The sequence below is a fragment of the Cupressus sempervirens genome, chromosome 3, assembly GCF_028749045.1.
Source record: "Cupressus sempervirens isolate cs-2001-9-10 chromosome 3, ASM2874904v1, whole genome shotgun sequence".
NCBI classification, from domain to species: domain Eukaryota; kingdom Viridiplantae; phylum Streptophyta; class Pinopsida; order Cupressales; family Cupressaceae; genus Cupressus; species Cupressus sempervirens.
Window position 1 is genome coordinate 799,398,431 of NC_143120.1, and position 18,091 is coordinate 799,416,521.

Genomic DNA, 18,091 nt, shown 5'->3' on the forward strand with positions numbered 1-18,091 from the left:
GATGCAGAGTAACACGCTTTGGAAGGACCAACAAACTCCTAGCACCTTGGAACAACTAAGAAATTCAAGTTATCACCCCAATCCTCTATTCTCCACAAGAACATTCAAGGCTTGATTCACCTTCAAACAAGGAACTAATCTACTGTTACAACTGCTCCTTTAATTCATGGACCCAACTCATCACATAAGGTTGCATACTAGTTACTTCTCCCTTGTACCATTCAAGGCCTTATACACCCAACCTTGACACCAAGTTTTTTGGACAACTCCAACCCTCTAACATAAATGGAAACCAAAACAAACATCAACACAACCCAAAATAAATTAGGTCTAAGGTAAACTTGCTATTACCAGTCATAAGGCAGATTGCAACACTTGACCTTTATTCTACACACCCAACCAAGAGTGCAATTGGATCCTCTAGGAATCCCAAACACCAAAGACAGTTTAGAACAACTCCAACATGACCAAAATAAGGTGTAACAAGGGTTGGAAACCCTACTAACTATTTAACATTTCCTTTTGATATTTTAACTACCCTCCATTAGTTGATGAAACAATGCAAGTAAAATTCACCATACCATACAAACATGCAGGGCTCAGAGTTCAAGAGATGCCTCACAGAAGAGGATAAGAGAATTGGCTTCCAACAAGGCTATAGAGTCGTGGTTGAACGGCTATGAGCTAAAATCAGTGTGGAAGGTTCTAATAATGATGCATCTGAGCCACAGGTAAATAAGCTAAATAAAATTTATTTCAAATTGAATACTTTACCAATTAGTCTATTTGATGTTAAGTTCCAATATAAAGTGAGTATATCTATTTTAAGCAAGCAATGATAACAATGTGTAGGATGTTGGAATGTAGCCTGACAATCCTTCTACACAATCTGTGGATGCTGAAGGTTCACATGATGTGCATCCCAGTGGTGGAGGTATACATTTGCTATTAAATTTTTTATATGTAATTGCAATTGGTGTTTGGATTAACGTAACATTTTGTATAGAAGCTATAGAGGATTGAGGGGTCGATGTTCATGAGCATGTTGACGTTGAGTCCAGACAAAATGATGTGGTCAGATCAGGTAAAGAGCACCACAGTTATGTTATTTAAAATAATTAAATACTTGTAACAAGTATAATAAATTATTTTTAATTTAACTCTTTTATTTGTTATGACAGAGGACCCCCCTTTGCAACAGCATAGGAATTTGAGATCATCAAGAACAGAGAATAGAACAACTGATGAGGGGGGAATTGATGATGACACTGATGCTCCTCTTAGAGCTTACATAGAAAAAAGAAATAGAAAGAAAAAAAAGAAATGATTGTCATCTACATACCTTAATTGATAATGACTAAATTTTATGTCTCAATGAATTTAATTATGTGCTAATGAATGTTCATGAATTATGTGTTAATGCAAAATATTGATGAATGTTGCATGTTAACGAATCTAATGTGTTAATGAATGTTATCATGAGATATTGATTGAATGTTATCATGTGATAGTGATTGAATGTTACATTTTATTAATGGTTGAAAGAATGAATGAATGTTAGATGTTAACAAGGAATGTAGAGTGATGTTAGGGGAAGGGGGGTGGGGCCAAATGAGCTTCCACCTTCATGTGGTTGGCTGTGTTTAGTAGAGAATATTAAACTATTCCTGAAACAAAGTGAAGCTCAATAAGATACTAAATATTTCTCTATTTTGTCCTATGTTTAGACTGTTGTCCTATGCATCTAAGGCTTCATGCTTTGAACTATCATGAAGTTCTAAACTTGTAGCTTTTTTATTGCATCCTTGGATCTCAGCACTGTCTTGGGATTGCGTTATCACCAATGATACGATTATCATAATTAACTAGGGAAACAATGAGTCCCTATGTTTCATTGGATCTCATGCAACGATAGAAAGGAAATGAGAGTACAAATACTTATGATGACACTTGAGAAAACCTTTGCGTGTCTACCCTACATTATCATACAATCAACTTACGATTGATGGATGTGTACAAGTTCTTAAAATTTATAGTACAATTTCCTCACTATCATGATCAACCTCCCTTTTCCAGATGATTCCTAACTCAACAAGAGAGAGGGGTAAAAGACTGACCAACATCCACCTTATGCCAATAGATTGTAGTTAGACAATGTCAGAATCAAAAGATCATAATTCAAGTCAATAGAAATAATTAAAATATTGCATGTATATGATTTGCAAAACACAATCAATTTTACCAATCTTATTTATAAATTATTTGAATAGGAGGACCTATGGAAAAGATTTAGACTAACAAGATATCAAGTCATGGATATTTGTAAAATAATAAAATACTAATTGACATAAATTTGTATTTAGTGTCATCACATTTAGTTCATTGTATTGAAACATCAAATGCACACAGATAAATAGTAAAATTTATATAAGGCATTCGAGAAGGAATTTAAACTACTTAGGGATGACAGTAAAATCGTGGCTGAAATTTATAACACTTAACAAATACAAAATTAGAATTTACAATCTAATTTAGTAATATCATTGCTTGATGAGTCTGTGAGTTAGTCTTTCATTAATTGGATGAATTTCAAGTATAACCGCTATTGTAATTATCTGCAATACGATATAATGTGTTGTTGTTCCTGATCCTTGTCTCTCCTATTCATGTGATAACTTATTATGATGCCATCTCTTGTTGATGCTAGATGCACATGTGATATTTTTCTCTTGCCAATGGTTGAATAATTCCACCTTTTTGGCAGCTATAAGGCTCTTGGAGTGCTTAGTCTGTGATGTATATAAATTGATCTTGATCGATGCCTTTGAAGGAGTGGATGATATACCTTTAATAGTGTTGAAGAGACGTGAATATGAGAGGTTGCAACTTGAAACAAAATCACAACCTTTCATGTAATTATTTGATATCATGGTTTTAGTTAACTTCAGCATCTGTTATCCTTCCTTGTGCAGCGATAATGAGAATGCACCCATTACAAACTTTTTATATTGAAATTCTGGATTTTGACAAAAGATCTGATAAGAGACCTCAAAAGTGAATAAACCTCTATTAGCTGGTATAGTATTATTTAAATTTGTGATAACTCCCTTCCACAATTTCACAAATGATCATATACCATTACCTTTATAACAATATTTTCATCTAGTTACTTTAGGTATATCTTTAACATAATTTTTTTAAAGCCATTCACACTTTTTTTTCTGAAGAAGACTACAACCCTACCATAAATTCTTAGCTTTTCAATATAAAACCACTTGATTTTCTAATTCTTTATTTCAAACAACTTGTATCTCATACTGTCTTCAAGATATTTATTTCTTTGAAATAGATGGCAATAAATTATGCAAATGAAAGGTTGAAAGTTACATGATATGATGAAGAAAAATCTAGCACATTTTCATGTTGTTGTTTCCTCCTTTCTGAGCACAATCTTCATGCCTATTCAATGCTAGTCTATGCTTTAGGAATATCCTCCACATTCATATATAAATGTATCTATCATATTATTTCCTTTAGAGAAAAAATCAATAATGATACCAACCAAACCAAAATGTATCAATCGAATCTTCCTGGTCTCACATTCACTAGCACATAAGAGTAATTATTGCTCTTTAAATGCAAGATAAAGGATAATTAAAGTTCTGTTTTATTTTAAACTAGTCCTCCAAATCTTTCTCAAAGTCAACAAATGCCAATTCACATTGAACTTCTATTCAGTCTACTCACAAACTTCTGATTACTTTTCTATACCATTTGTGCATTTATAATTTACTCTTCATCCTTTTTCTGAGACATTTTGAAGTTTAAATTTTAGTTGAGAAATGAAAAATAGGTGGTAGTTTTACTATGACTGTATAATTGATATACCAAAATGCCATTTGAAAATAAAGAATGTATAACATACCACACTTCTTTGCGAGGAGTCTTCATTTCTTCTTCACAGATCTTATACCATAAAAGCTCTGATACCATCTTAAAAATGGTAGAGTCAAGATAGATAGAATGTGGTCAAACCATTGATTCAAATGGATTGATTTTACAATGATGTGCATTGGCTATATAAATCCATTATTTGCCATATGACTACCAAAACTCCCTTACATGAAATTAACTTCCCAACAACTAACAATTTATTCAATTTTTTATTAATCTAAACTGTAAACTAAAAATTAGCCCACATTAATTTAATATTCTCCAACAGTTTTTGCAATATGTGAGAAGCCTTATTTGAGTGCCACTGAATCTGATGTCAACTATGAGCTCTCCATCCAATATCATTAGGCTGAAAAGGAATTTTGAGATATGCGAATAGCACTATCATATTTAGAAACTTGATGATAGCTACCCAACTTCAATTGGGTTAGTGACATTGTTGATAAACTCTATTTTAGACGATGACTTCATTTAGCAGTAGAGGATATAGATGGATAGCAAGAAAAATGTTCCATGTGTCATCATCTACTATTTTTCTCATGCACTATATAAAAGAATGCAGCTGTTAACATTCTCAACTATTCTATAGGGATTGTTAAGGAGTTAGAAATGTTTAAAAGGCTACAGAATAGTGAAGCTATTTATCATGCTTGAAGCACAAAAGGTGGTTCATTCTATGCATTCTTTAGTAAGACATCATTTTGCAATAATGAGCTAATTCTAAAATAAAATGATGCTATCACTCCACTGTATCTGGTTTTTCACATTGTTGCTTTACACAATATTTTAGGAGTCATGGAAATTAGTTATTTAGCAAGGCAATTAATATCATCACAGATTGATGAACCTTAAAGAACATAACAATATATCTAAAAGCATAAACTGTGCAGACCATTTAACTTCTATCTGTACTTATTTAGATCCATCCAATTTTTAACTTGTTTGATTGGTAGGTTCCCGCACTTCATGGTATTGATATTTCTGAAACAGTGGCATCTCAAAATGTATTTTTTGAGCAAAATATCTCATCTCTTTGGGGTAGTGGAGAGTGGCGGATGCTTCTTGTAGCTCAAAGCATAGTTATAGGAACTATGATGGTTCGTTGGGTGTGCAAGTATTCTGATCCTGTCATGGCCACAGGATGGGTATGTTTCAAAGCTATACCAATAAAATCATCTGTATACTTAAACATCTATAGAACTTCCAAGCTATGTGGATTTATGATCTAATAATTTTTACATAATTTTTAACATCTTTGATTATTTTGTGTTTTTTTATTTTGACAATATTATAGGGTATGGAAAAACCAATAAAAAATTGAATTGTTAAATCTTTGCCTCGATTAAATATAATTTTAGCTTAGAAATAAAGTTGTCTTAAAGGATCACTTTTTCTACACTTAAGGTACTTGGGCAAAAGAGATACTATGGGATTATAATTTATATATAATGTTGAATGTAATGGGACTACTCAAGCCCAATAGAAACTCTACATTGAATTCATTTACTTAGATTCTTTTCCTTAAGAATTATGAGGATAAGAATGTGACTATTGCAAACCTCCTAGAAGAGCTCCCTATTCTTATAGTTAACACCTTATGGTTATTATCATTCTCTGACTAGCATTGGCTTGCTCTCAACATCACAATATTGTAATTTTATGGGATGCATGATGCTTCTCTTTGGGGTCTCTGACCCCCTAACTAGAGGGAAATACACGTCCATGAATATAGGTGCATTTATAGTGTAGTTCATGTCAGAGAGAGGCTCGCCCATCATCCAAGCTGACCTTGCATGATGTCGGCATTTATCTACATAAAAAATCAAATGTGGATATATACATAAATATCAATATTTTCATTATCTTTTTAGCTTATTACTGTTTCTATTTTTATTATGGATATATTTCATACAGTTTTAAGCATGGAAATTTTCTTATGCATTACATTAATGCCAAGTCCAATGGTGATTAATATATGAGAAGTTAGAATTATAGAGTTAAACCTTTTGTACCATTGGTATGAAAGGCCTTGCACACATAAACTAGTGGTAAATAACTAGCACAAGCCATTGGACATGTTATGTCATGCAAATGCTTCACATCATCTTGTTTATGAAGTAGCATAATTTTTTCCATGATGCATAGGTTGAGTCCTACCATATAATAGATCCTTTGTCTTATATGATGTAAGTTGCAACAATGCATGAATTCAGGTTATTTAGTATTCACGTAGGTTATTTAGTATATCATCATATTCAACCCATACAGAAAAATGATTATATGTTGTTTCAATCTTAACAATTTTATAATTAATTTTTGTAAATGTAAACAAGGTTGTCCACCTGCAAAGCGGTTCTCCAGCTGGGTATAGGGAGGTCAAAATCTAGAGGGGGTGGCTTTTGGAAGGGATGGTGAGCTTTTGAAAGGAACACCTAGATTATTTATTTTTCAGGGCTCCCTTCATAGAACTTGGTTGGTTGTTTTCCATGTGGAATATTTCTTGCCTCTTGAGGAAGCATATACCGTCGTGGCGTACCCGTCTGTGCATAAATAGACATTGGCAAGAAAGAATTTGGGGTAAGAATTGACATGTTAGCTAAGGTGAAAGGATTGGTGATTGTAGACATTAGGTAATCATTGTAACTGATTTTCTTGTGCCTAACTAAGAATTAAAATTTCACCCACAGGTTTTCGTTGCACTATAGGATGTATTGCGCAGAGAATTTTACCACAGCGAGTCAAAGATGGGCAGCAAGTAATTTCTTCAGAAGGGGGGCTTCAGAGTTTCTTCACAAGTAATTTCAAATCTATGTAAGACTTAATTGAATCTCATTCTTATTTGAGCAGTGTTAATTGGTAATATTTGGGCATTGGATGAGTCTATCCATGCTATTTCTAATACCAACATCTAGAATAGCCCATTTGAAAGTGATTAGAGAGGTTACACAGGAGTACCAAAATCCAATTAAAGGTTTGATCACTCATGATGCATAGTTCTATATTTCTGAAGGAGGTTGAAGATAAATCTAGTATGAAGATGGATTGAAGATAATAAGTACCCACATTGATAGTTGATTAGGAAGAAATGAAAAATCAAAAGAGTCCATAAAGATGTTGACCTTATCAACGATATTTAGTAGGAGTCTAGTTGGATACATGTAAACCCAAATATGGAAAATCTAGTATTTAGAATGGCATTTCTCTTTCAAAAATGTTATGACTGAATATCTAATTAACATACATTTAAAATCTCTCTAGAAATGTAAAACATCAAAAATTGAAGAAATTGAAAAAGGAAAACTAACATGGGATCTGTGTTTCTGATATGCTACTGTTGGCTTAGTATGGGTAAGTATTGACCCATTTAGGAATCTTATATTTGATTTAATTTATTATAATTTGTTGACCAAATTTCTAATCCTCGACTATTATTTATTTGCAATCTATGAGGTTTTTCACATATTTCCTAACTTTTATACACTTGATGGTGTGATGTCCTTTAACACGATGAAAACCACAAAAGTCATTTTCATTGTACCATGTGGCCTTAGGTTGACTAATGTCTAATGTTTGGGTCTATGAATAGATAATGAGGTTGTCTTTGATGAATTTGTAAAAAATGACATCAAGTGGTTCCTCTAAGGGAGTATAGACTCTATTTGGCTTATTATGGATACATGGCCTTTACCCAAGTACAAATATTATGGAATTCATTTGATTTGTTGGTTCTTGGTGGAATGATATATGCACCTCTTTTGATATTGTTGTTGTTGAGGTTCTTGATATGGTTGTTGATAAATCATGGTTTATTTTTTATAGGTTTTTTCTGCTAGAATGTTTGTTGATAAGGTGGGTTTGATGTGTTAGGCATTACGATAACCACATTGACATGTCATTTATCTATGGATCCATCAATTACTCTCTTTTTTCCAGTATCATGTTTTATCATTTGAGTGACCCCCCTCTTATGTGTTTTCCTTATTTATATTTATGACTCCATTGTCAATAAGTCCTTGATCTAGGCCCATGCCTTTCTCTTTGATGTCTTTTTACATTTACAAGTAGCTAATGTACACATGATGTATGAGCTTAGGGTGTGTGTTTCTAATGAACATCTTGATGAGGTGTCATTCTGGTAAGGTGTGAGATATTCATGTTGTGAGGGTTTTACATCTATTTAAGAAGTCAATGGTTCTTTCACCTCTTTTCTATTTTGTGTAGGCTAAATCCATTATTGTTAGTTATGTTTCAACATGGTGAGCATATTGTACAACACAAACTTTTAAAAGTTATGTGAATGTATTTACAATCCCATAGGGTATCTAATAGAATCACTTAAGGGTAAGGCCCCCAAGGCTTTTTGGGAAGAGGCATATAAGAAAAATGCCATTGTAGACCACCTCCTAGAAATGCATGTTAAATTCTTTCATGTGTGACTAGATCCCCCTTCCCCTTGAAATTGTCAAATTTCTGGATTTAAAAGTATTTGGGGAAGCATGTCATTGTTATAGCCTTGTTGAATGGATATGGGTATACACTTTCAAACTTGAAGGCTTTAGAATCTATTATATTCTTTAGTGCTTTGAGGATGTTCTTCATCTCTTGCCACTCTAGGTTTACAAGTGTTGTAGTTGGTGCCCCCAATTTTGGTGCCCTCAATGCATGGTATGTATTTGATGTAGTAGGTGAGTATGGATGTGAGTATTGCAGTGGGTGAAATGTTGATTTCCTTGTTACCTAGATAGGGGTTGGAAGTTATCGAAGTGGTGGGTGGACATAATGTTGCACTTGTAGGGTGAATTTCTTCTAGTATTGTGGATGTTTCTATGGAGGATAGTTGTTTGATTATTTTATAAGTGGGTGACCTTTTTATTGTGCTTGTATATGTTGATGTTGTGATTACATTTATTATGGTTGTGCGGGTTGATATGTTAGTGAAATGGTTTAGGAAGCCACATTCTACCCAACATAGAATGAATGTGCTCCTACATAAGATGGTACTTGGGTGTTAAATGGCACAAAGTAATTCATATAAGGGACTTCCCCCATTTGTGGTTGTTGCTTTGGTAGCATGTGTTGGTTACTTTCCAAGAGAGGCATGGAAAAATAACTAGTAATGGGCGAAAAATGATTTGTTCATGGAAGGGTTGGGGGTTTTTGTTGTGCTTGGAATATTAGCATGAAAGGATTTCTACCTAGGAGGGTTGTCACCTTCCCTTTTGGTTGTGGTAATCCCCATGGGCCAAGTGGAAATAATGACATTGATAAGGATTTTTTTTCTCAGTTGGTTCATGAAAACATCTAAGATTGATGCAATAGGTCTCAATTCATTCATATATTAGGGAGGTGGCTCAGATATCACTAAGATAGTCTATGGACTGAGTTTTGTGCTTTCTACACCAATACTAGGATTTAGATCCATGTCTTTATTCTTCATTTTATTTTTGTTTTGATGTGTGGTGGGTAGCATGAAATGATGATGCACCTAAGGGTGGTATGCAAGATGATGTGATAGGAATTGCAAAGTGCAAGATGAGTTCTAAGACCTTTTAAAGATGAGATAACATATAATCTATGATGCCAAGTATTTATTGAGATCTAAAGACTTCTGAAAAATGCAAAGGAATGAACATGTGGTAATACAAAGGATGATGATGGAGGATTCTATCCCAAGGGATAAAACTGTGATGAGATGAGTGAAAAGTGTGTGAGGAAGAAGAAGGATCTAATTGTAATAGCTCATGCTACAAAAACTCCACTTTTTGTCTTATGTTATCAATCTTGCACTTCAACTCTTCTTGTAATGTATTTTTAGTGCCTTCTTTCTCAATTCAATCTAGCCTAGCAATCCTTGCCTATATGGAAAAATAACTGTATTTAAATTGATTGACAGGGGTGGTCAGTATGGGCAGGTATTGACAACTGAATATAATCGAGGAATTTTTATTTTTGTTTTACTTAGTATCCATTGCAATTGTGACATCAACCACAAGCATTGTGATGGGGTTGTTGTAGCGGTGATGCCATCTGTCGTCGTAATTGCCAGGGTTTCTGTCACAATTGTGACGTTCGCCACAAGAATTGCGACGGGGTTGTTGTAGTTGCGACAGCAACTACTGTCGCAATTGCTTGGGTTTCCGTCACAATTGTGACGTCGACCACAAGAATTGTGACAGGGTTGATGTCACAATAAAGCGGTTGCATAGTGACAGATAGGCATTGTAATTACGACGGTAAAGGATAGACATCATAATTTTTGACTAAAAAACAATGACGTCTATTACTGTCATAGTGGCGACACATTTCTATCATAATTACGACACATATCCATCACAAATCGATGCCAAATGTATTAGTGTTTGAATGTGATATTAGAGGGTGAGTTATTTCTTTAGATGAGGTCTCTTTCACTAGTTGATTTGGGTTTTAGATTGTATCTTTTGATTTTATATTTGTTTTCCTTTTCATTTTCTATTTGCTTTGTTTTTGTACTCTTATGCATGGGAATGGAGTTAGGATCCTAGGTTTGGGGGCTTATGCCCTTAAGCTTAGTGGTGTTATACCTTGATGTGACATTGTATCTCTTCTCCTTCCTTTACTAAGACTATGACTTGCCTCATACTCCCGCTAAAGTGAGGGCTAAATGTATCATCATAAAATGGACGCACTTCATTTTGAGACCTTTTATCCATCTTTAGTGTGATTTTGAAATCTTTTTCTCCTCTCCCCTTCTATTTCATGCTTCTTCATCGTCTCTTTCTTTCCAAAATGGTCTTCTAAGTGTCATTTTGACACCCATTTGACCATATCTCCTATTCAAATCATTGTCTTCTAGTTTCACCTCCACCACCTCCTGGCATAATTTGTGGCCTTTCTACCCTATCCACTATGACTAGGTCAAACCAAGTCAACCTAGTTTAGGATGATTGTGATGTTGAGGGCCTGAAAGTCCTCAAGTTTTTCAATTAATTAATTTCACTCCCCTATCAACCTAAATTGTTTTCACACCCAAAAACTAGTATAAAAGGAGGCTTGAGGGATTCATTTTCATATCTCATCTCAAATTCAAAATGCTAATCTCAAATTGGTTTTGACAAATGAGTTTCTATACACTTTAGTCATTTATGAGTTATGTACTCAGCTCATGTTGAACAAGTAATGCATGTCGAGCATAACATGTTAGACAGTGCATGTTGAGTCGTTCAAGTGACGAACAACAATTTGTGTCGAGTGAGTCAAGTGTCAATTAACTAGTGCATGCCAACTCATTCAAGTGTCGAGCAATAGTATGTGTCAAGTTATTCAAATGTTGAGTGATCAATGGATGTCAAGTCACTCAAAGGCCGAGTACAACATTGAAGTTGTAGTTGATTCTGAGCATCAAGGACTTCAAATGTCGGTTTATATAGTTTTGACATAGTTTTTTGTAATGGCAAAAACTTCTATGTAAGCCATTTTGGAAATGACTTAAGGATTGTTTTGTGATCTTAGATAATAAAAATGAATCTTTATTGTGAATCCCTATGTAGCACATCCATCCAATCAGAAAAAGGGAAAGTATAAGTGGCTAGATGGATGAATTACAATCGTTGATTCATATCTAACCCTAAGTCACCTAGATCTTCTTAAGGAGGACAAACCCTAAACCTTCTATGTGTGTGGAAGGAGAAAATGGAAGAAGTTTGCATGCATAAATAGAGCTTTCATGTTGACTATGGATTTTTGAATTGACATACATAGTAGAATCAGTTAGAAGATAATAGAGAAAAGGAATTAGAAGACAACAAAGATACATTTAATCAGAAAGGATCAAGTACACATCAGGAAAGAGGTGATTTTTCATCAAGAAACATAGTGTTAACTGAAGGATCATTACTGGGACATTCTAACAAGTGAATCAGTTAAATCTCTTAATAGAGTGGTCTTAATAGGGTGCTTACTTCATTGTAAGTTGAAGTCCTTTAATCAAGCACACTTCTAATAGGGTGTAGAAATCCTTTAACAGGGTGAGACCTAATAGTCTTTGTAAGCCTTTAATAGGATAGACCTTTCATGGGGTAGATCATGTCTCATGATCAAAACATTGTAACCTTCATTGGATACACTTTATTACTATAGTAGTGAAGATTTGTGGGTGTCATCCCCACCCCAGTTTTACCTTCTCCTTGGAGGGTTTTTGGGTAACCAAATATCTTGTGTCATACATGTGTTGAATATTTTTTCTTTTATGATATGAGTGTATATGCTTAATTTGGTATTTTAGTTTATATGCATAGATTGTGAGATGGGTGTGTGGTGAATATTTAAGGTTGAAAGTTTTAATGTGTTGATTCACCACCCACCCACCACCCCCCGTCCTCACTACCTGAGTTTACTTCCCTATTGTATTTCCAACAATTGGTATCAGGGCGAGGTTCTCTAGAAGTAAAACTTTGTAGCTTTGAGAAAAGATCTTGAAAATGGAAGTCTAAAAGATGGGAAAGACTATTGAGAACCAGAAGATTGAAATACAACTTTCCCTACATCAGTTGAATGAAGCAAGAGATGAGCTAATGTGATCATTGAAAAGAAGGAAATAGCTATTGAAGAGAATGACACATATTACCAAGAGATTGACACTATTGAATTATTTGCATATGGAAATACAAGTAAATTTGATGAAGTTGTTGCAGATCTGATGGAAAAGAATAGAACCCTAACTGAAGAGGTCAAAAATCTCAAGATAGAACAAGAAGTCCAATCAATATTGCTTTGTGAAGTCACTGAATAGAAAAGAAAGCCATAGAAGACAAAGGCATGATTGAAGATTAGAAAAGGATTTTAACTAATAGATTGATAGAGATAACATCAAAGGTAAATAGGATTGCCAACATGCAATTGGAAACATTGAGTCAAATGATGATTGCAAATCATGAACTAAATGCAAAGGATATTGAGATCTCAACACTGAATTTGTAGAATGAACAACTAAGAAATGATCTAAAAAGAGAAAAAGATTTTGTTGAAAGCTTCAACAAACCTAGTGAAGTTATTAGGTATTTTGAGCAATTGATGAGATCCCCTAGATCCAACGATGATACTACTAGATTAGGTTACACTAGTACTGAAGAAGGAGAATCATCCAAAAGTGGTGAAGAAAGAAGTAACAAAGGTAAGAACTCTAAACCTACTTGTCATAATTGTGGTAAGTAGGTCATACTACTAATGTTTATAGGAGCAAGACTGCAAATCATTATCCTAAGTAGAAGTTCATAGGTCACTACCACAAATGCAACAAATAAGGACAACAGGCACATGAATACAGAACCAAGACTATAAGAAAACAAAGATTTGAAGGATACTACTATAATTGTCATAAGTATGGACATAGAGCATCTGAGTGTAGATCCAAGTCTAAATGGCCATCAAACAAGAAAATAAAGGTAAAGCACAATGGAAACTCTTATAATTGAGATTATAATACTAGGTACAGTTGTCACTATTGTCAAGAGTATGGACATGTTGCTGAAAATTGCATAAGAAGATATTTCAGAAGTGACTACAAAAGATGGTTGAGTAAAACCACATGTTTTAGTTATTTGAAGACTGGTCACATAAGCAGGTACTGTCCAACAAAGTCAAAGGCACCTAGCAGTGAATTCAACAAAGGCAAAGGAAAGGCATATGTTGAGAATGTCAAAGATGAGATGAACAAGACATGGAAGAGAAAGGAAGATTACAGCACATCAAGCTCAGATGAGGTCACTTCACCCAATGGGTTAGGTGATCAAACCACCTCAAATTAAGCAATCAAGAGGTATGTTGGGACTAATATTTAAAAGGCATACTATACCGTATTTCCAAGGATTTAGTTCTGAAAATATTATATATGCATAAATTAAGATGCAAAGTGTTAGTTATAACCTAGAAAAAATCTTTAAGTTATGATAGTTTTCATGTTACTACCGAGCATGAAGTGTTTCAATTTGACTACCAAGTGAAATGTTAGTTGATATTGAGCTATCAAAAGTGATAGTGTTGGACGAGCTCGTAGTAGTTTCCAAGCGTAAAAGGAACTTAATGGAAGCAGAGTGAGTTGAAATCTCTATTGAAGTTGAGCTTACAATAGTGTAAGCGTGAAGCATTAAATGCAAGGTTTTAAGGTCTATATGATCGATTTCCACTCATTTGACATCATTAAAATTTGAAGGAGTGCTCAAAGAGCTAAAGGAAAATTGAAGAGATCATTCCAAGTGTTTGCAAATTGAATTCAACAGTCACTCAACATCATCTCAGTAGATTTACAAAGGTATTTATAATGTGCCAAGCTAAATAGTTTAAATTTTTGCAAACCCTAGGTTTTCATAATGGCATCTAGTTCTTTAGCAACTAAGTTTAAAGAGGGGAAGGAATTTTTGAATGTATAGTTGATAAGAAATGAGATCAAACAACCAAACTTTAGAGCCATTCCTGATATTACTTACAAGCAAGATCTATCTGGTGCATTATTGATGATACCACCTCGAGTTTTAACGATTTAGGATGTAAGATGTTGCTACACATGCAAGGTGGGTAGCATAGGTTACATGGAGATTAGGAAAACCTATGGGAAATTATGTGAAAATGGAGCATTGAGAGATGAATTCAAAATTGTAGAGTGAAAAGGGTTAACTCATGCCCTAGATTTCTCCAATGTTTTCCAAATTGAATGGATAAAGATAGTTCTAAACAGAATTCGTGATAATTCTATATGGTTGGATAATGGATAAGTGAAATTTACAAAGAAGATTATCCATAGAGTGATAGGGTATCCAACCCTAGATCAACCTAAATCTATGAGGAGTGAAGCTAAGGAAGTTATTGAGAAGAACACTGGGGCTGTGTGGAACAAATGAGGGTGACAATTGACACTATCTTAGATCTCGTAATTACTTTTGTAGTAAAGATTATAGCACACAAATTTTATCAATCTAGCAAGCTCAATAGTATACCATGTATTTTAGTTGACATGGTCTATACAATAGTTAAGAAGGATCATACTTATGACCTTGTTGAGTTGCAATTGCAACAACTAATTGAAAATTTGGGAGAAATAAGGAAGACCAAGAGTGCACAATGTAAATTTGGTTCAATCCTTGTATGTATGTTTTTTTATGCACAGAATGCATTCCCTACTTTTGGTAAAGTTGCATGGAAAAGAAACAGATCTATTGCAGTGCAAACAGGTGAATTTATTGAGAAACTTGGAGACAATTTTGAGTCGGTAATGACTAGCGACTTTGAAGATTTCAAGCAGTCAATGAAGAAAAGACTAAGGATACTAGTTTCACTAGTTGAGAAACATTTAAATGATGTTTTCTTTCTAGTTGACACTAATTTTATATATGTTCAAGCTACAATTCCAAGGGTAAGGTGGCTAAGGCCACTAGGCTATGAGATCAATGTGGATGAGGCCTCTACAATAATCACAACATTACTTGTAGAAGATGTAGATTCTAAGGCTACTACCTTTGGGAATTATGATATGGATAAATATAAGATAATAATGGATTTAAAGACTACCTCAGTCATAAGAAAGAAGAATAAAATTGTCAAGAAACTCAAAGATAAATTTGGTGATGGAGCAGAAGAAAATGAAGATGAAGAAGAAGAAGAAGAAGTTACTGCCGAAGCATCACTGGCCTTAACTCAAGGTCAAGGTGAAGACCAAGTAGAAGAGTAGACATTGAAGAAGGTTCCAAGGGAGAAGAAGCCAGTGAAGCACCTGAGAAAAAGAAAAGGAAAGCTAAAGCTCTAGCAGTTAGCAAACCAAGGAAGGTTGTAAAACCTATCAAGCTACTCGAACCAGCACAAGAACTACTGCTAAGAAGGCCCAAGAAGAAATAAAGCCAAAAGAAAAGAGGGCCATATCAGTGACTAAAGAAGAAGATTATGAGAAGAGACCGATAATATAGTGTATTGCTTCAGCTGAACCTGATGAAGAGAGGACTGAATCTGATGATAACAACCAATTCAAAGTGGTAAGTCATAGTTCCTCCTTAGACCTAGATAATATGTGTAAAAACATAAGGAATAATGTTGATTTATCTGGTCTCACACCTATTGAGTTTGGTAAACTTGGAAATTTTGAGATGAACCAAGTAGAGGAGTCAATATATGTCATGATGTAAACATTCAAACAAACTCCAATTGAGATTGCCAACTCATTAGCAAAAGATCTATATGACTGAGTTAAGAAAAAGTGGCAATACAATCTCAATACAGAAAGAAAAATTAGAGAGACTACATTTGCCCAAGTGATGCCAAAATTGGATAGGGTAACAATGATAAAGGAAATAAAGAAGCATTCATGGAAATTTGTACCAAAATATAGAGCATTCAGCATATTGCAGAATAACATTGAGAAAGTTGTACATAAGACCACTTAGATTTGGAAATCATTATATGGTTTGACAACACCCAAGGCAATAGAGTAGACACCTATTAAGGTAGGTGAGGACAAAGATGAACAAAAACAAGTAACTGAGATTACTACAGTTGACACTAAAATAGTTGCACATGAGGAAGGCACTAAGAAACATGAAGATACACAAGCTATAGCTGAGGATGAGCAGCAAATAGAATAGAGTGTACAAGATACACCAATGTTGAATGCTAGTCCTCCACATGAGTTGAATTTAGATACTGATATTGTAAAGATTAAGGATGTTTCTGATACTATCACCTCAAACATCAACCCCCTTACAAAGGAAGACTTGAGAAAGATACTAGTAGAATCCACTACCTAGGCAAAACTATTTGAACATCCCATACTGGTAGGTGTTGATGAGATTGAGAGGGAAAACAAGGCATCTGTAGGGGAGGACATTCAAACTCAATTAAAATTTCAAGAATCTCCTAAACTCCCAGAGTCAATTAGTATTATTACATGTAAATGAATCAAACATAAAGGCTAAACTGATCAGACATCTAGTCTATGTTGATTCCACATATGAAGATATTACTCAAGGAACTAGCCTTTGCTAAAACACACATGAAGAAATATCTGCATCTTTCTACTCATGAAGGCTTGGTACACCTTGTTGTCAAGTTGGCCATCCAAATCAAATTATTGGACGCAACTTGTGATAATTGGGATGTTGCTTTGAAGATTATGCTTGAGATCCATAAAACATTTTTGGATAAACACGCTATAAGTGTATAACCCTTTTAGAATAAGAATGGGGGAGAAATAAAATATGGAGAGAAAGAAGAGATACTAGAGAAGATAATATTTTTGAGGGAGTCAATGATAGAAAAAAAGTATACAATTTATTTTACACACATCTACTCAGCAAGAGGAATGATTTTGGTTCAGATACGAAATAGCACAATTAACTTAGGGGGAGTTGTTGAATTTGGAGGTATGATGGATAAGTCATGTTTTGCAAAATTTTGAAATTTTGTATATAAGCCAAATAGAGATATTGGATATATGAGTTATGCTCATAAGTGAAGATCATTCATGCATGACCAAGTATTTTTGTAACTCATGTCAAAGAGGGAGATTGTTAATCTCAGATTGGTTTTGACAAATGAGTGTCTATACACTTTAGTCATGTATAAGTTATGTACTTATTTCATGCCAAACAAGTAATGTGTGCCAAGCATAACACGTCAGACAATGCATGTTGAGTCGCTCAAGTGCCAAACAACCATATGTGTCAAGTGAGTCAAGTGTTGAGTAACTAGTGCATGCCGAGTCACTCAAGTGTAGAGAAACAATATGGGTTGAGTTATTCAGATGCTGAGTGATCGATGAATGTCGAGTCATTCAAAGGCCAATTCCTTTATTTGTCCCCAGAACCCATCATGTTCAATGGTTGAGTGAGTGATGCTAGTGCCTTTGCTTCAACAACTACTGATAGTATCCCTCCCACCCACAAATAACACCTCTCCTTATAGGGGTTCCCCATTCCATATGGGGTAGACCAACTTCAAACGTCAACATATACAATTTTGACATAGTTGTTTGTAATGGCACAAACTTCTATGTAAACCATTTTGGAGCCGACTTAAGGATTGTTTTGTGATCTTAGATGATAAGAGTGAATCTTTATTGTGAATCCCTATGCAGTATATGCATCCAGTCAAAAAAAGGAAAGGTTTAAGTGTCTAG

The 18,091-nt window shown here is 34.4% G+C and overlaps 1 long non-coding RNA gene across 1 annotated transcript; it reads left to right on the plus strand.

Moving 5' to 3' along the window:
- Nucleotides 1-1,045: 1,045 nt before the first annotated feature.
- Nucleotides 1,046-1,450, plus strand: LOC149569212 (uncharacterized). The gene is made up of 2 exons (XR_016361738.1): nt 1,046-1,084; nt 1,182-1,450. It is a non-coding gene; the product is annotated as an uncharacterized LOC149569212 (long non-coding RNA).
- Nucleotides 1,451-18,091: the final 16,641 nt, after the last annotated feature.